Consider the following 21178-nt stretch of genomic DNA (forward strand, 5'->3'; position numbering starts at 1 on the left):
ACTGGAATAGATTGTATACTTTAAGTAGTTTAGGGTTAAATGACAGATAGGAAACAGTTTTATTTTTTTCACTTTTTCTTTTTATTTTGTATAATCTGCATATTTTAAATAACAAAGTAGAGTACTTTTTTCTATAAGCTATTGAAATGTGAGAACTGAATGGCTGCTTTTGGTATTTGTGAAGCTATTTTAAAAGAAATATTTATTTGAAAGACAATGAAGTTGAATAACAACAATTACACCTTCATGATATCCTATTCGATTACATAAGAGTTTTAAATTTTGAGGCAATGAAAAAATTAATTTGCGTTAATCTTCAGAACAGTCTGACCTAATGCAGTTGAATCTAGGTAGCAAGTATGCTAGCTAAGGACATTGATTATTTGCTTTGTTTCTAGGGGATCATCTCATTACTATTGTAAGCACAGGAAGATATTTCATAATGTCTATTGGGATGGAGTAAAAGGTTCCATGGCATTGGAATAGGGAAAGAAATAAGTGATTCAGAAAAAGATCTAGAATAGAATAAGCAGTAAGCAAAATAAATGACCAAAAATAGACAAGATAATATATTCTTACTGATAATGTTCTATTTTAAATCTGACTCTATACTAGTTACATGCCTAATTTTTAAAAAATCATGATTTGATAATATGATATCAAGACTCGTTTTCAGTATCCAAATGGTGAATGTAGATGGATGAGTGACTTTTAATATTTAATTTAGACTGGTGCATCATTTTGCTTAAATGCACTTTGGAACCTGGCTTATTCAGTTAAACTGGTCATGCATCTAAAGGAATATGTTTGTTATAACTGAACTGTGTTTGTTGAGCTTTACATATATATATATATATATATAATTTAAAATATTTATGTATAGCATATGTAGTATCAATATATATTGTTATATATATATATGTTATTAAAACTGTTATAACAATTGAGCTATTTGCCTCAACTTTGAAAAAGTTTTATTGAAGCATAATTTACATACAAAAATTCAAACATATTTAGAGGAGAGTTCGAGTATTGGTAAATGATTAATTCAGTGTAACTAAAACCACAATCAAAATATAGAACATTTCCATGACCCCATAAAATCTCTTGTGTCCCTTTACAGTCTATTCCCACTATCCATTCCTGGACCCAGACAACCACTAATACACTTTCTAAAGCATAGAGTAGAACTGCTTTTCCTATGAATATATGTGATGTTGTGTGTATCAGTAATTCATTCTTTTTAATTGCTGCATAGCATCCATTATATGGATATACTACAATTCACTTGTTGATGGGCATTTCAATTCTTTCCAATTTTGTCTATTTTGAATACTTTCTACAAATAGCCAAAAACAAGTCCTTGTGTACCCATAAGTTCTCATTCGTTTTAGGTACTACCTAAGAATAAAATGGCTGGGTTATATATTCAGTTTATATTTACCTTTGTAATAAACTGCCAAAGTTTTTTCCAAACTGATTGTGCAATTTTACATTCCCAGCAGAAATATATTAGAATTCCAGTTGCTATGCATCACCATTACCCCTTAGGATTGCTTTTTTTTTTTTTTTTTTTTTTTTACTAAGCATTAAGCATATAATGGTATCTCATTGTGGCTTTAAATTGATTTTCTCTGATGACTAATGATGTTAAACATCTTTGCATGTGTTGATTGGTCATATTTTATCTTCCTTTATGAAGTATCCATTCAAATCTTGTGTCAATATTTTAATTGGGCTGTTTGTTTTCTTATTGATATGTATTACAAATATTTTCTCCCAGTATGGGGTTTGTCTTTTCATTTTCTTAGAGATGTCTTTCACCCATTTTTTTTCACTTATGGTGAAATCTTTGCTTATCAAAAGATTTTATCCTATGTTTCTCCTAGAAGTTTCATAGGTGTAGCTTTTACATTAGGTCTGCAATTCATTTCTATTTAGTTTTTGTATTTGACATGAGGCAAGGGTTGAGATTCATTTTTCTCTCTGTAAATATTGTCAGTGTAGCACCATTTGTTGAAAAAACTATTCATTTTCCATTGAATTACATTGACATATTTATTGAAATTCAATTGACATGTGTTTATATTTTAAGTGTCTGTTTTGTGTTGCATTGATCTGTATTCTTATAGGTCCCTATTTTTATTCATATGCCAATACCACACTATCTTGATTAGTAAATCTTGAAATTTGTTAGTGTACCTTCTCTAGTTTCATTCTCCTTAGCCCAAATTGTTTGGCTATTCTAGGTTTTTTGGATGTTTATATAGATTTTAGAATCAGCTTATCAATTTTCATAAAAAAGTATCTAGTATTTATTTTGACTGGAATTGAGTTTAGTCTATAGATCAATATATAGAGAATTGACATTTTAACAAGATTTAGTCTTTTGATCCATGAACATAATATACCTCTTGATTTACTTGCCTCAATGATTTCTGTCATGTTTTGTAATTTTAATGTACATGACTTTGCACCTCTTTTGTCATATTTATCTCTTCATTGATTTTTGTATATTGACCTTGCATTCTGTGATCTTAAGTGCACGTATTTTAATAGCTATTTATTTATTTATTTATATAAATTCATTAGAATTTTTATGTAGAGGACATATCTTCTTCAAATAAAGACAATTTTATTTCCTCCTTTCTAACATGTGTGACTTTTATTTCCTTTTCTTGACCATTGCACTGACTAGGACCTCCAGAACAATACTGAATAGAGGTGGTGAGAGCTGACAAACATTTTCACTTTTTCCCACTCTTAGGTGGGAAAGAGTTAGGCTTTTGCCATTGTGATGTGAGCTGAAGGATTTTCATAGATGTTCTTTATGAGACTGATGAGGTTTCTTTCCATTTCTAATTTGGTGTGAACTGTTTTTTCATAAAAAAATATTGATAAAAAGGTTTTGAGCATTTTTGTCAAATGCTCATCTATTGAGATGATCACATGTGTTTTATCCTTTATTCAGCTAATATGCTCAAGTATTGAGTTTTGAATGCTAAAATAAATTTGTAATACTGGAATAGACATTTGTTCATGGTACACTATCCTTTTCAAATATCTTTAGATTTGATTTGCTGACATTGTTTTAAAGGATCTTAGGTTCATGTTCATGAGGGATCTATAGTTTTCTTTTGATCTTTTCTTTTGATTGATCTATAGTTTTCTTTTCTTGTAATGTCTTGATTGGTTTTGGTAACAGGATAATGCTTGCCTCATAAAATGATTTGGAAAGTTTTTCTTGGCATTTAAAATCTGTAATTATTTATATTGTCCTAAAAACACAGGTGAGGTTTCTGGATCAGAACCAAACTGTTATGGCTTATAGCAGATGATTAGGCCTGGATACACAGAAAGGGATATTTTACATTACAAGAGAGGAACTCTGGAAATTTGAATTTGGGAGTTTATATAAATCATGTACTGCCCAGTTTACCTGCTCCTCCTGTGAGAACAAGAGACGCCTAATTTCCATAACGTAAACAAATCTCTGGAAAATGAATAAAAATTTCCTACTTTAGAACTATTTTGAATATAAAAGAATAGCTCAGCATCTCATTTCCCTCTGATACTTTAAGCACTTAATACCCTTAAAAATGAAGAGCTAATGTTTCTGGGGGACAAAAGGAGGTAGTGTCCTTTTATAATTTGTCAATTTCCATTGTTCAGGAAGCTGAGATCTTTTGCTAAGAAATAAGGGAAGATTGTCTTCCACATTTCTCATCTATTTTCTGTAAGAACTTAAGTAGAATTGATATTATTTCTTCCTTAAATATTGGTCATAAGTCTCCATTAAAGCAGTCAAGGCCTGGCATTTTCTTTGTGGGAAGTTTTAAATTAAACATTTTAATTTCAATTTCTCAGATATGTGATTTTTTTTTTCTCATTGAGATGTACTTTACATGGCATAGAGTTCACCTATTTTCAGCATGTTTACATAATGTACAACTATCACCATTATATAAATTTAGACCATTTTCATCATGTCTCAATGAAACCTTGAACCCCTTAGCAGTCACTCCCCATTTCTCCCCTCTCCTTCCAGCCTTAGGAAACCACTAAACTACTTCCTTTCTATATAGATTTGTCTACATTGGACATTTCATAAAATGTGGTCTTTTGTGACGACTTTCACTTAGCATAGTGTTTTTAAAATTCATTTATGTTGTAGCATGTATCAGCATGCAAAATGCTATTCCATCATATACCACATTTTGTTTATTCATTCATCTGCTGGATATTGGGTTGCCTCAACCGTTCAGCTATTATGGATAATGCTGCTGTGACATTCATGTACAAATTTTTGTGTGGACACATGTTCCCATTTCTCTTGGGCAGATACCTAAGTGTAAAACTGCTGGGTCATTTGTTAATTTTATGCTTAATCTTTTTTTTTTTTTTTTTTTTTTTTTTAACGGTACGCGGGCCTCTCACTGCTGTGGCCTCTCCCGCTGCAGAGCACAGGCTCCAGACGCGCAGGCTCAACGGCCATGGCCCACGGGCCCAGCCGCTCTGCGGCATGTGGGACCCTCCCGGACCGGGGCACGAACCCGTGTCCCCTGCATCAGCAGGCGGACTCCCAACCACTGCGCCACCAGGGAAGCCCTATGCTTAATCTTTTGAAGGACTGCCAGACTGTTTTTCAAAGTGGTGTGTTCGTTTGTATTACCACCAGCAATACAGGGTATTTCAATTTCTCCACATCTTCACCAACTCTTGTTACTGACTGTCTTTTTGATTATATCCATCTTAGTGGGTATGCTGTGGTAACTCATTGTGGCTTTGCTTTGCGTTTCTATAAAGACTAATGATGTTGAGCAACATTTTGTGTGTTTATTAGTCACTCAAATATCTTTGTAGAAGTATCTATTCAAATCCTCTGCTTATTTTGTTTTATTTTATTTTATTTTTTTAATTTTTTTTTTTGCAGTACACGGGCCTGTCACTGTTGTGGCCTCTCCCGCTGCGGAGCACAGGCTCTGGACGCGCAGGCTCAGTGGCCATGGCTCATGGGTCCAGCCGCTCCGCGGCATGTGGGATCTTCCCAGACCGGGGCATGAACCCGTGTCACCTGCATCGGCAGGCAGACTCTCAAACACTGCACCACCAGGGAAGTCCTCTGCTTATTTTAGAATAAGGTTGTTTAAAATCTTGTTGAGTTGTGAGAATACTTCGTATATATTTGTACACAAATTATTTATTGGTTATATGATTTGAAATTATTTTCTTTAGTTTGTGGTGTTGTCTTTGCAGTTTCCTGATGATGTCCATTAAGACATGAAAATTTTTAAATTTGACAAAGTCCAATTTAGCAATCTCCTCTTTTATCAATTGTGGGTCACAAAGATTTAATCCTGTGTTTTCTTTTAAGAATTTTATAGTTTCAGCTTTGACCTTTAGGCTTGTGATTCACTTCAAGTTAGTTTTTGTGTATGTGTGAGGTAGGAGTCTAAATTCATTTTTTTGCATGTTGACATGTAGTTGTTGGTATTTATTTCTTCTTGCATCAATTGTAGATACTCTTTTCCTTTTGAGTAAGCTTTAGTAGATTTTATTGTTCAAGAAATTTGTCCATTTCATTTTAGTTGTCAAGTTTGTTGGTGTAGAGTGTTCATAACATTCTCTCATTGTTCTTTAACTGTCTGTTTGATCTGCAGTGATTATCCTTCTTTTATTCCTGATATGGATAATTTTTTTTAATAAACTTATTTATTTATTTATTTAGTTTTGGCTGCATTGGGTATTCATTGCTGTGCGCGGACTTTTCTCTAGTTGTGGTGTGCGAGGGCTACTCTTCATTGTGGTGGGTTCTCTTGTTGCGGAGCACAGGCCCTAGGCACACAGGCTTCAGTAGTTGTGGCACGTGGGCTCAGTAGTTGTGGCTTGTGGGCTCCAGAGTGCAGCCTCAGTAGTTTTGGCGCACGGGCTTAGCTGCTCCGCAGCATGTGGAATCTTCCCAGACTAGGGCTCGAACCTGTGTCCCCTGCATTGGCAGGCGGATTCTTAACCACTGTGCCTCCAGGGAAGTCCCTGATATCAATAATTTATACTTTATTTTTTCTTGATACTCTAACCACAAATTTTGATATATTGTGTTCTTATTTTTATTCAGTTCAAAATTTTCCTTGTATACTCCACTTTGACATACTGATTAGGTCTAAGTTTATATTTATTCTCCTACTGTTTGAGTTTTTCCAGATATCTTTCTGTATTAGTTTCAAATTCAATTCTATTGTGGTCAGAGAACTTTGTATGATTTCAATCTTTTAAAATTTATTTAAACTTGGTTATGGCATATAGCATATAGTCTATTTGGCTGAATGTTTTATTTATGTATACTTGAAAATAGTATGCATCCTTCTACTCATGTGCAGAGTGGTCTATAAATGTCAATTTGATCAGATTGATTGATAGTGTTTTTTAAATAATCTATTGATTTCCTTTCTATTTGTGGGTTCCAGATTGTTTTATTCTTCCCCACTTTACATCTATCTTTTCTTCCCAACTGCCAGACCTATGAATTTCAAGCTTCAGCATCAGGCACAAAGAAAACAGCCTTGCAGAAACTGTTTATACAGTTTTACAGTTTAACAGCCTCCCACAATTATATAACATGTCCTAATTGTTCTCCTTCTCCAAGTGAACCCTAATTTAACATACCTCGTTATTTTTCATGTTGTCTTATGATTTTCACTCTTATTTATTTTTATTGTGCCAAATGTTTTTTTGAAAATTACTTATATAATTAACTTGAAGTATAGGATGGATTTATCTACATCTGACTATTTATCTATATCTATCATCTATCTATTTTTTCTGAATGGTGCTGGGAGCCATCAACACTCCAGGATCATCCTGATTCAATTCTGTAATTAAAATAATTCAAAGCTAAACTTAAGTTCTTCGCACAAGCTGTTCACTTCCATTTTACTATTATTTTGTGGGTGCAACCTGTCTGGGTCCTAACTGACACTATTCACCACTACGTTCATCCCCCACACTTGATAAATCCTGGAATCTAATTCTTACCCCCAGCTCCTCAAGGTTGGCAGTTTCTCAGATTCTCAGCCAGTTTCTCTGGAAAAAGCAATCCCCATGGTTGGCTTCTCTCTCTGGGACTCTTTTCCCTAGATACTGGCTGACTAATCATGTGCTGCCTTAATGGTTCTTCAATGCTTTCCTACAGGTGATTTAAAAAAATTATTTTCCACTTATACTAGTTGTTCTCAATCAAATTTTAATCCAAATTACCTAGCCCATTGTTACTGGAAGCAGAAGTTTCATCTACCTGAATTCAAATTATCTTTGTGTGTTATATGTATCCAAGTGGTAGTATCTTTTTTGTTTTGTTTTGTTTTGTTTTTAACAGGCAGGTATAAGTATATTAATCAGGGTGTGAGCTCTGAACCAATTTTGCTTGTGTTTTTTTCTTGGCTGTCCCACAAACTAGCTATGTGGCATTGCCCAAGGTACTTAAATATTTCTGCCTCATTTTTCTTTATGTGATTATTTTGAGGATTAAATAAATTAATATGAGTTAAGCCCTGACATTGCTGCCTAGCACACTGTAAGTATATGATAAACATTAAGTACTATTATTTGGTACAAGTTTATGTTAAATCCAAACTAAATTAAGATCAGTAGATGTGTTGAATACAGTGGGCAAGGAAACTCATTTTATTTTCATTTTTTGAGATAGCCTAGAGAAGAGTAAATTTCCAGGTTTTACTAATTCATTTGTTAACTCTAACTATGCACCACCAAGAATTTCCAGCTGCTAATGGTATATGCTCTGCATTCTTTTAATTTCCCTTGGGAACTGAATGTATTACAAATAATTTTTTCATTCATTCAACTAAATCTGTTCCCATGGCTTATAATAATGCCTTGGCTCCAGATGTCTGTATATATTCTGGCAGCACTTCCTGGAAAGTAAATGCTTAAGGTTAAGGCTATATGTTTATGATAGAACCTATCTTTATACGTCTGCTTTTTGTCTTAGTATTTTATCAGAAGAATATAAAAGCAACCTGTGTATTCTTTCCATATTTTGTCTTCCATATAGATATTCAGTATTTCTGATTTGAGTTGAGATTCATCATGGCCTTCCTATACATAATGAGGAAAAATTCTGCACCTTTTTCTGCCAACAATCACAAATATGAGATTCAAAGGTGGCTGTGTCAGAAAATATATTGGGGCATGTCTCAAAATGTAGCATAATGGATCATAAAGAACAGAAAACAGAGTACCAACTTATATTTCATTTTTTTTCTAATAGATACTTATGAATACCAGTGCAAAAGAAATATAGTCATATTTCTTATATGCTTTCATTTGGAGATATAATTAAGAGATTGAATTTTACATAAGAGTTTTACGTTGACTAAACTTCTCTCAAGTCAACAGAAAGTTTTACTCAGAGAGATCATCTGAAAATACCTGAATATCTTTCAAACAATGAACATGTATGGAAACAACAACAACAAAATCCCAATATGGATCCTATATGGATTCCAAAGTTATTTGCTCAAAACAGCACTCAGGTGTATTTCAAATTCTGTACAAAATATATCACTCGAGAAATGTTAGCTGAATGATTATGGAAGTAAAATATTTTTGCAGTCATTTTGAAAAGTAAAGACATATCTAAAATTACAAAGAAATGAATGATCTGGCATTTTCTTCAGGTTATACCCTCTGCAGAACAATTTTTCTTATACTGACCTGGGTTTGCTATATCATACACGTGCAAGAGCAATGTTTTAAAATGTCGCTTAGAACAATAGGTTCTATTCAGGTCATTTCACCTTTATATCATTTCAAATACAGAGAAAACATTTTATTTTTTATGCACTTGGCATTCATGATAAATCAATAGTGAAAGAAATAACACAAAACTCTTTTGTTCCTAAAATCTTTGCTTTGGTTGTAAAAGTTCATAATACTGACAGTGATTATTTAGAGGTTACTCGTTTACCATCTAAAGTATCTGACAACCTAATGTGCCAATCAATTTTCTCCTAGTTGCATGTGACAGACACACAACTGGGGGGAAGGGGCAGTGGCTTTTGTCTTACTTTGATTTTTGCTCATTTAAAAAAGCTATAGAAAAATCATGGCTGTATTTGCGCCTGGGAGGTGATTGAGAAGAGGATGTGGAAAACACTGAGATACTTTCAATTTCTTATCCTTCACTTTTTCATGAGACATTCATTTTCAGAGCTCCAGACTCACATCTCCTAGTTTTGCCTCTCAGCAGACACTATCTCAAGATCAAGCATCTAAGGGAAATATTGCTTTACCTAGCCTTTGTCAGGGCACAGCCTTAGACAATCACAATTCCCTGGGTGTGGGGAATCCACTTCACTTGCCAGTCCATCCAAGGAGGGGGGTGATTCTGTTATATCATTCAGCAAAAGAGAGGTCCACCCTGACTGAGGAATTTTCTGGTTCTTCATTTATTTAAATTACCTATATTAAATGTGCATTCGTTTCTTTTCATTAACTGCCTCATATATTTTTACACTTTCTCAGTTTCCAAAAACAGTGCTTAAGAGCTTTGTATGTGTTTTCCCATTTGATTTTTCAAGCGAAAATGTGATGATCTACCTTTACTAGGACACCAAGAACTCGGAGAACTGCTAATGATAAAGCAGTGAGAGGATGACTGTGAATTTGAATCTCACATCTTAAACTCCCGTCTGGGAAGCAGCCTGACTCAGGGAGTATTTGTGCACCTCTGTGCTTTCCACTCTTAAAGGAACTATCTAGACTTTGCTTGTCAACTCAGGCAGTGTTCCTAAACTTTCCAGATTATAAATATCAACAGAAAATCTTAATAAAATATAGCTCTACCTCAGATCTACTGAAAAAAAGAATCTGTATTCTTATTCCCAGGCAAGTCTGAGGAACAGTGTGAAAGAAATGCAGGTGCCAAAGGTGAGCTAGGGATTACCTAGTCGTTTTCTCCCTTAATGGGGGAATTTTTCTTATTGCATGTGCAGAGCACAGAGGGATTGAAGTGGACTAAAGACAATGATTTGCTTTCTTGTTGTTCAGCTATTTTATTTATTTCCTTACTGAAGCATTTTTTTCAGAATAGACAACATTAATTTTATTTTTTATATTAGGCATAATATATATATATATATATATTATCTTCAGCTGTTCATGAAAATGTTGACTAAGAGTGTCAAAATAATTTTAATTAATATTAGAAGAAAGTTTTTTTTTACACATTTCTTTACATGGAATAACTTCTTTGATCTTTATCACAACCCTGTGAGATTATTGGGGTCAATATTTCTGCTTTTAACAGATGAAAAAATAAAATTCAGAAGAATTAACTCATTGCTTTAGTTGACAGAGTTAGTGCACACAGAGCCAGGGGCAAGCCCAGAGTTTCCTCATCCAAATCCCACCCCCCACACTTCCAATGCCATACTGCTTCCATGTGATGGCAAAATGGCAGCTGATACTCTGGAAAATTCTAATTCAACTTATACATTCATAAAATAAAAGTTATAATAAATTATAGGGTTGTTGACAAGATGAAATGGGAGATTAGATTTGACAGACCTCTAGAAAGTTTGAAGCTGTATGCAAATCAGGTGGTATGACTATTTGTTTCAGGGATATGGAAGCCCTCCCTCTCCTCACAGTATATCATTTCTCTATTTCTTTCACTTCTTTCTTTCTTTATATTTTTAATAGATTAAAATCTAGTAACATGTTTTGAAATTTGTTAAGATGATTAACAAATCAAGACAATAATGTTTACAGAAAAACATATGTATACCTTAAACGCCATGAGACCAAGAGACTTAGGATCCAAGTCTGGCTCTTCCAGTAGCTTCTTGTATGATTTTGAGCCACTAATTTTTCCTTTTGGGGTCTTAAGCTTTTATCTAAGAAAATAAAGAATATAGACTAGATTAAAAGTTCATATATATTTTGATACTGAAGATGAATTTTATTAATTTTTTCCATCTATATAATCTACTTTTACAGATACTTTCTTCAATAGGAAAATTGCATTTAGGAAATAGTTTTTAATTTGTCTTTCATCTCCTAATTAGTCATAAGATATATAGCACATGTGATTGTATATTATATATAATCCATCAATCAGAATTTATTAGAATGAAACAATTAGCCACAGCACTGGGAAATTTAAATTGAGCTTTAAACTAAGAAAATGGGTCTGTGCAAGGAACACAAGTGTAAGCAAATGTGGGGAAGATCACATACCTATTTCAATCCTGATCATCGTAGTCATCATCTCTGCTTGGTTTCTGCTGGACCAGATGATCTCTTCCAGGATCATTCTATGACTCCATACATTTTAATGGAAGTCAGCAAACTATTCTTTGAGATAAAAATCAGGAACAGAGAATGGAGACAGAGGGTAAGTGAGAGTTTATATTGATTGTGAGAAATTAGAGAAGGATTATAGAATTTGGAAAATGTTCATCTGTAGTGTGAAATGGCAAGCAATTCAATATTCATGGAATATTTTCAACATGAATGTTCCCATATTGGTGAAAGAAACTCCCCAACAAATTTTTTTTTAAATATACATTCTTCTCCTAATCTATAGGATTAAGTTTTTGTTTCTTAAATTGTTTAAGAAGAATTTTTTTAAAAGATTCTGTTAAAGAAATCAGAGGGACAAAAAAAAAACATAATAGGAAAATTATCAACCTCACCAAATAATACTTCTACAATGGTTTCAAAAGAGGCAAAAATTCTTCAAACACCACTGCTTGGGTTCTCATTCTTAATCATTAATTCATTAAACACCTACTGAACATGACTTCTCTAGCAAGTAATTTCTCATCCAGGTAATATTAGAAGGTACTTCTCTCTACACCTTTTGTATACCACCATAATACACCAATGCACAATAATTATTAATTTACATATCTGTCTTCCTTGCTACACAGTAAACACCAAGAAGTACACATAGAACATAAGGATAGTTCTTAATACTTAGAAAATGATCAATGAAGTTGAATAGATTTATGAATAACAAATATCTGTGAAAGCTCTTTGGGGCTATTTAATATAAAGGACTTGACATGGCTTTTCAGGTTTACATTGATAATAATCTACTTGTGTTTAATATTTCTCTTTTGGAGAATGATTGTATGTGAATTTTCCTCTATATGATATATTTTGTTTATAATACATACTTTTACCTTTAACAGCCGCTATCATCTATTAGTTATTTTCTCCTGAGGTAGTGTATAATTTTGCCAACAGAGCTTTTCTACTTCATATCAAGTATTTCTTTTTTTATGCATGCTTTCCTGTATTTGGCAGTTAATGTTAGATGAGATAGAACAGAATGGGAATAGGAGGATTTGACTTTTCAATTTTTTGTGTGTGAAAAATTTATAGGCAATATACAAAGATAAAATGATTTGCTGCAAAAAATTATAGTACAGTGGTGAAAATGCTTGCCTTTTATTTTCTGGCAACATTTGCCTCAAATAGTTCAAAACAATATGAGTAGAATTAAAATTATGGGTAGAATATTTTTTTAAAACTTTGAAAAATGCTTAGCTGAATTGGATAAAGAGTTACAGAAATCCTCAGGATCCAAGAAACACAAAGTGAAAGCACTAGCCGGGAGAGGTAAGCTAACATCAAGCATGATAGCCACCTGAGGTCATTTACTAATGCCTGAAGACTCTGAGCTGTGGTTTAATAGCCTAACAGAGTGACAAGAGGCACTCTGGGCCCACTCAAGGTGGATTTTCTGGTCAGAGACTGCATAAATGTGGGCTTCCAAAAACCTATGTATGCAACTTCAGAAGTGGTAAACTTAGAGAAAGGAAATAAAACACACCACAAAGAAAGATAGCAAAGAAACATGCAGATCTTGGCCTTGGCACTCATCAATACAATAAAAACTATCCCATGAGAATGTTTAACCACAAGCTGGTCCTTTTGCAGACTTGAGACCTGAAAGAATCAGATGAAACACTATTTAGGAAATAGTTTTTAATTTGTTTTTCATCTCCTAATTAGTCATAAAATATATAGCACATGTGATTGTATATTATATATAATCCATCAATCAGAATTTATTAGAATGAAATAATTAGCCACAGCACTGGGAAATTTAATTTGAGCTTTAAACTAAGTTTCAGCCACTCCACACACTTGTAACTTGGTGTTATTCTTTTTTTTTTTAATTTAGCCATTCGAGTTGGATAGATGATAATAACATCACAATACGGCTTTAATTTGCATTTCACTGATGACTAATGATGTGGAACACACTTTCATGGGCTTACTAGTCAAGTCGCTGATATATAAACCTTGGTGAAATGCTCATTTTTTATTCGGGTTGCTTTTCTTTTTTATCATACAGTTGTAGAAGTTGTTTATATATTCTTGATTAAAGTACTTTGTAAATTACATTTATTGCATATTTTACCCAGTCTGCAGTTTGTATAATTTTAGCAATGTGAACAAAATGTTTTAATTGTGATATCATTCATTTTTGGTTTAGTTAGAGCTTTTTGTGTCCTGTTTATGAACATTTTTGTCCACCCCAATGAAAAATATAAACTTTACAATGTAAAGTTTTATATTTAGGTCTTTGCTCTATCTCACATTGATTTTTCTGTGATGGTGTGAGGTATGAGTTAAGGCTCGTCTTTTTCTCATATGTAGTTGTGCCAGTCATTCCAGCACAATTTATTCAAAAGAACTTACTTTCCCCATTTTACTGCTTTGATATCTTGTTGAAAATAAATGGATTGTATGAATGTTAGTCTTTTTAATTAAACTCTTTATTCTGTTAAATTGAACTAATTGTCTATGTTTATGCCTATGATCATATTGCATTTTCTTGATTAATGTAGCAATATAGTAAATCTTGAAATGAGATAGTATATGACCTCCTCTTTTAAGATTCTTTTAGCTGCTCTAGGCCCTTTGATTTTCCATATCAAAAGTTACTTTATATACATGCATTATTCATGCAAAAATGTATAATACATACATATAAAGAGAGAATTAACATTGAAACAATGTTATTGTAATCCACTGGCATGGTATATTTCTCTGTTGGGATTTCTGTCTTTATTTCTTGATCAGTCTAGCTAGAGTTTTGTAAATCTGGATTTCATTGGTTTTTCTCAGTTGTTTATCCATTTGTATTTTATTAATTTTATTTTAATAATTATTACTATTCTCTTTACTTTCCTTCTGTATGCTTACTTTTTTTTTTAATTTGCTCTTTTTCTAGCATCATAAGGTAGAAGCTCAGATCACTGATATTGAAGCATTATTCTTTTTCTAATAAAAGCACTGTATTTGCTTTATAGCACTGCCATAAAAATGTATCTCAAACTGGGCAGTTTAAGCAACAGAAATTTTGTCTCACAGTTACTTCTGGAGTCTAGAAGTCTGAAATCAAGATGTTGGCAGAATTGGTTCTTTCTGAGAGCTATGAGGTAGAATCTGTTCCAGGTCTCTCTCCTAACTTCTGGTGGTTTACTGGCAACTTTTGGCATTCCTTTCCTTGTACATACACCACTCCAATCTCTGCCTTAGTCTCCCTGTAGCTTTCTTCCTGTGTGTGTGCTTGTGTCCAACATTGCACTGTTTGTAAGGACACGTTATATTTGATTAGGGGACCACCCTACTCCAGTATGATCTTATCTTAACTAATTCCATCTGCAGAGACCCTATTTCTAAATAAGGTCACATTCTGAGTACTGTAGCTTAGGACTTCAACATATGAATTTTAAGGAGCACAATTCAACCTACAGCAAGCATAAGGCTACAAATTCCCTTCTAAGTACTGCATCTGAAAGATTTTGATATGTTGTATATTCACTGTCATTCAGTTTGAATTACTTTCATTATTTCTTCACTAATCCATGGATTTAAAATATTTGATGTTAAACCTTGAAATATTTAGAGTTTTCTTAGACATATAACTTTTACTGATTTCTAATTTAGTTCCATTGATATCAGAGAACATTTTATATGTGATCTAGTTTAATGGCTTTATTGAGGTCTAATTAGCATATGAAAGAGCACACATATTGAAAGTGTACAATTTGAGTGTACAATTTTGTCTGGCTTTGCTCACTCACCATAATTATTTTGTTATTCATCCATACTGAAGTATGAGCAGTAGTTGATTCTTTTTTATTATTGACTAGTTTATCTCTTCACCTATTGATATACATTTAGATTGTTTCCTGTTTTGGGTTATTACAAATAAAACTGCTGTAAAAGTCTGTGTACAGATCTTTGTATGATTTCATTTTTCTTGGATAAATGTCCTGAAGTGGAATGGCTAGACCATACAGTACATGACTACAATATGCTAGGTATATGTTTAAGTTTACAAGTTGCCAAACTGTTGTTCAAAGTGGTTGTTCAATTGATATGGCAACCAATGGTGTATGAGAGTTACGGTTGTTCCACATTCCAACTGGTACTTGCTAAGATCAGACTCTTTAATTTTAGGCTATTGGAATGATAATTGTAGAGTGTATCTCATTTTTGGCTTTAATTTGCATTCCCCTAATGACTAGTCATTGTGAACATGTTTTCTTTTGTTTATTTGAAAACTGTTTACACTCTTTGCTGAAGTGAGTTTCATACTTTGCCCATTTTTACTGGATTGTTTGTTTTTTAAATTATTGAGTTTTAAGACCTCTTTACATTTCTGGATACAAATTGTTTATCAGATTTGTGATTTGCAAGTATTTTCTTTCAGTCTATGACTTTCCTCACCAGTGTCTTTAGAGAGAACTTCCTAACTTTAATTAATCACTATTTATCAATTGTTTTTCTCTTATGGATCATGATTTTGCTGTTATAGCTAAGAAATCTCTATTAAACTCTAGGTGAGAAAGATAATCTATAATTCATTCTAGAATTTAAATGATTTTATATAATATAAAATTTACATTTTATTTTAAGTTTTTATTTAGATCTATGATTCATTTTGAATTACTATCTCTACATGATGTGAGGTATGAATTGAAGTATATTTTTTAACATAAAGGTATCTATTTTTTTATCATTTATTTAAAATATATTTATCTTGCCATATTATAGTGCATCTTTTTAAAGTTGCTTTACTTCTATTTTTGGACTTTGTTGTTTTATTAACAGGGTGTTGGCTTCGGTTCATTGATTTACAGATAAGCTGTTTTTAACCTTCAGTAAGATGGGTCTACAGCAGCATTTGCTGTAAGTCTAGATTAGCTCTTCTACCACAGGAGCTTTTTGTGATCTTTACTAAATGCTTGGATTGTTCAATGAAGCCTCTTCTCTCTGCTAGTTTAGAACTCAGATGTCTCCCTATCCTGTACAAACTCCTATGTATCTAATACCTTCTGCTGTGTTCTTTTCCTGGTAGCTGTTTCTTGCCTGTCCTCACTGAGGCCTGTCCTAAGCATGTGTATTTAGTGTTTAGCTAAAAATCCAAGAAGATATTCTATGAAGAGTCTGGAACTCATTTTCTGCACAATTCTCTTCTCTGTGGGTCTCTGCCCCATAAATCCAGCCTCTCCAGAAGAACACATCTCTGATTTCTCTCTACTGAACTCAGTGAGACCACTATGCTATATATGAGCTACCCTTCCTTGCACTTCAGCCTGGAAATTGGCTCCAGGAAGAAAGCAGGAATAATGGAACTCAAGTTTTTCTTTCTCATTTCCAGGTTTGCCATTATGCACTCCATGCTTTAAAATGGTTAAAAACATTTGCTTCATATATTTGGTCCCATTTTAGAGGTGTTTGTTTAGAGTTGGGGAGCAGTTTCTTCATCATGGCTAACAGCCGAAGTCCAAAATCAAGTTTCAAAACAATCAAATTGTTCAGTTTCTGTCTTGAACCAGGTTCCCTGACTCATCTTGCACTTGTCTAGTCCCTTCTATTCCCTTTTACCGCCTTCTTACAGGCTTTTTTCAATCCTAATATAGTTCTTTTATGGATTTGTCTGTTTCTCTCCATTTCTCTTTAATCAAGTTGCTATGTGGCCAATAGCTACCTTGAATATTTTTATTTTTTATTTTTGCTTGAGCAATTTGTGCAGACTCACACAGGTGACACCTCCCTCAGGTTTGGGTCTAGAATGCAACAGATGAACACTGTGATGTCAGGTAAATTTGTCCAGTTAGATATTGTCTTTTAAAGATATTGTCTTTGAGATAGATATTGTCTTTGCAGCCTTTCCTTTCTAGATAAGACCTTGTCATAGTAAGAGATAATAAGTAGTCCAACTTGGGAATAATCTTAAGAACTAACTAATAATTAAACCCATTTATATGATTTGCAGGGAGGGGTAGGAAAGAGGGGAGAGGTGAGCTGGAGTTACTCATAGGATGGTCTTGGCAGAGATTTTTTTTTTTTTTTTAGTAGAGCATGAAGTTTATTACTCCCACTCAGTAGTTCCTGGGGGCTTTGATGTTAAGTCATACATAATTTGAGAAATATCAGGAATCTTCTTAATCTCAGCAAACCACAAAGTTGCTGGAACTTTTAATGGTCTTATCTTTAAAATTTATGGATCTGCATGGAGTTAATATTAGATCAGTTTGTCTGTAATTCTGTAATATTATCTTGGACCACATGGGTTTGACTGAACTGGTATTAAAAGAGTTTGCACTTCGCCTGCAATGTCCATCATGATGTGGTCTGGCACAGTTTACATGTTTTAAGAGTCAGGGTATACTTTGCAAGTTTACTTCTCCATTCCACACAGCCCAGAAGGACCTTTTTAATTTCATACACATACAAGAATTACCAACTGTACTGTAGGTATTGCATAATGGAATTTAATTCCAAAGCTTAGAAAGAAATGAAGTATAACCAAATTCAGAATATTAAGAAAATGCCTTTATGATTAATAATATTAATTTCTGAAAGCAATTCAGAATTATATTCCCAGTACCAGACGTTTATTGAATGGATGAATGAATGCAATTTTAAAAAAGTTATGAGGCAAGAGACAGGAATTGGTAATGTGCATAATCTTTTATCCTTATAGGCATAATTGAGTGAAACATAGACACCTGAAATCTACAGTGCAAGAAAGTATATAAGATTAAGATACTTTAGAGAGCTTCTCGTATAGGAGGTTTGAATCACTGGAAATGATCTACCTCTTGTTACAGATTCTGATTTGAGTAGTGGAGAGAGCAATGGTCATTAGCCTGGTTGTTCTATTATTAGTTGTGAGACTTTTGGGAAATAATGACTTCTCTAATCTCAGTTCCTTCATCTGAAAAATGGGAAAAATTATTATGCATGAAAGAGAATTAAATGATTAACTGAATATACTAAGCATATTGTAGCTGCTCATAAAATATTACTCAGCTTCCCCTTCCCTTTTCATCATGGCAATCTATATATGTACATTAAGGTAATATTTTACTTATTAATAATGCTTGTTTATTTGTTCCTCTGTTTAAATGCAGATGCCCATACAAAAAGCTAAACTTCGGAGGAAAAATAGAAAAGAGTGAAAGGGAAAAATAGAAAGCAGAGAGGGAAAAATGGTGCAATAAAGACAGGTAAGACGCATCTCATGGCCCAAATCTTGAGCTGGGTGGAAATAAAAACTGTTGGAGAGAGAAAGTAGGAAAGATTGTATTTTTTGTGTATGTAGTATTCATTTATTTGGTTTACTCAACCTTCATTTATCAATAATCTACCAAGTACCAGACACTGTGCAGAATGCCAGTAATATAGGATCGGACTGGAAAGAAACAGTCTTTGCTCTCATAAACCTTACAGTCTAGCAGGAGAGATGTATATGCCCATGAAGTTTGGTTTTACAAAGAAAGTGTGGCTTTGGGGACATATGACAGGGATTCCTAAGTTGGGAGGGAAATCTTCCTTGTGGAAGGGGTACTTAAGCAGAGAACTAATCAAAAGCAGAGTTTTCTAGGTCACAGTTTGGACTGAAAAGCAGTGTGGGGATAGCATTCCAGGAAGAGTAATCATCTCTGCAAAGACCGTAAGAAAGGAGAAAGCATGGTTTGCATGCTGAAGTAGAGCTGGCACGAAAGGAACTTAGTCCACAAAGGAGAAAGTGGACCAGGACACCTAAGGTGAGGCTGAAGGGAGTCTGGGACTAAACAACATAGGATCTAATCTGCTATGTTAAATGTTTTGGATTTTAGGAGCAACATGAATCCACTGAGAGTTTTGAATCAGTGCAATGCAACTGATTTGTGTTGTAAGAAAATCTTTTTCTCTGCAGAGGGATGAATATGTATGAAGAGGAAAGAGTGTTTATGCAGAAAAAGCTAAGAAACTGGTAGATTCATGCAAGGCAATTATGACAATGATTTGCACTGGGGTGGTGGCATTGGAGATAAGCACACCTGGATAAATTAGGAAGGTAGTTAAAAGTTAGCCTCAACAGGATTGTGCCCAGAGGACTAATCCTACTTCAAAAACCTTCCAAACCTCCTGGACCCAATTCCTTACCTGGAGAGGTTTTCTGCATTCTTTAAGTTTAAACTCAAGTGCTACTGCATTTTGTGACTTCCCTCCCACAGGCAGAGTTAGTGGATTACTATTATAGCACCTGGCAAATGCGTCCTTTAAGAACAGTGGATTTCAATACTAGATACACATTCAAGTCATCTGGGGAACTTTTAAACACTTCTATTATCTGCCTCTTGTTCCAGACTGACTCTTTAGGAGTAAGAACAGAGCAAGAGTATTACTTAAATCTCTCCAGGTGGTTCAAGTGTGGATTTAGGGATGTGAACCAGCACTTAAAGGCATTTACCACACTGGCATTTTTAGTTTTCCTTTCCATCAGGCTGTAAGCTCATTGTACACTCATCTTTGTATCCTGAGGGCTTGGCACGGCTGTGATACATCTTAATTTACTGGTATGTATTTAAATAAATTAAAATATGCAAATTGGATTACTTTTATTAACCAGCTGAGTTTTTTCTGCTCATGAAGATGACTGGAAATAATTCAGGGGAGATTTATGAAGAGGCTGAACTAGAAATGCTTTGCTAAGGATGGAAGCAGACATTTAAAATCATAGGAAGTGAAGATGTAAAATGTGTGTAACTGTTGCCAAAATATTTATAAACATTGTTGTCCATGACAATATGTCCTGTTTAGGATTCTGCCCGAGGATATTTTTCTGATCTATAAAGACAAACTTTAAAAAAATGTATATATTTCAATAGATGTACATGGCTCTAATGTACCCAAGTTAATTGGTTACTTTGACCCTAAGGTTCAATCTATTCCCAGGTACAGAGGCAATCTCTAGTCTTGTGGAAGTAGGAAGGGTACAGACTAATTTCTTTTACGAATTTCCACTTCATCTAGTTTTGGGAGACAAGAAAACCCTGATTTCTCTGAAAGTTTTATTATATTACTAGTTTTGGAATGACATTGCAGCTTGCCTATTACCACAATTCATGGGAATGGATTTCACTGGCTTGTAATATAGCACCTGTTCACTTTTTAAAGAAGCCATTCGATCCCATCATAAAGTGACTGGCCAATTTAACATGAAGCAAAATTAGCCTACAAGAAGGCCTGGACAAGGCCTGGAGGGACCCTTTCCGTCCTGACGATGACTCTGGCCCCATAGCAAAGTGTCAGAACATCTGCACAGATTAGTGCTGAATTGAATCAGTGCTGTTATTTTCTTCCTCCTTATGTTGACACAGTGTGTGCTCTTAGAAAATGGTAGTTCTATCAAGCAGGAGATAAAAAGACCAAATCAGACACCTTAGCTATACTGGTTTCCCATCTGGGAGTGCAGAACTTGGGTAGGGACTCCTAAAGTCAGGCTGAATTTTGACAAAGACACAGCTAGACTGCGACCAGGGAAAAATAAAGCCTGTGACTGAGAACTCAGGGAGAACTCAGAGGAGCAGTTGAAATGGAGTTAGAGAGAGTTGGGGGAAAATAATAAAGCTGGGGCCAAATTCAGCACAGAGAATCTGAGACAGGGAATAGGCAAGAAGCTGAGAGTGAAGCCCAAAGACAGAGCCTTGAGGGATTGCCTGAAGTAAGATCCTGAGAGAGGGTGGCCTGCTCCTCCAACTGCAAGTCAGAAGAATAGTGTTTTCCATGATTTCCTTTTAATTTCATGGATCTTCCAAGTCTCATATCTGATCCTTCTAACCGTGTTAGTATTGCT

This window comes from Lagenorhynchus albirostris, chromosome 9, assembly GCF_949774975.1.
Source record: "Lagenorhynchus albirostris chromosome 9, mLagAlb1.1, whole genome shotgun sequence".
Taxonomy (NCBI): domain Eukaryota; kingdom Metazoa; phylum Chordata; class Mammalia; order Artiodactyla; family Delphinidae; genus Lagenorhynchus; species Lagenorhynchus albirostris.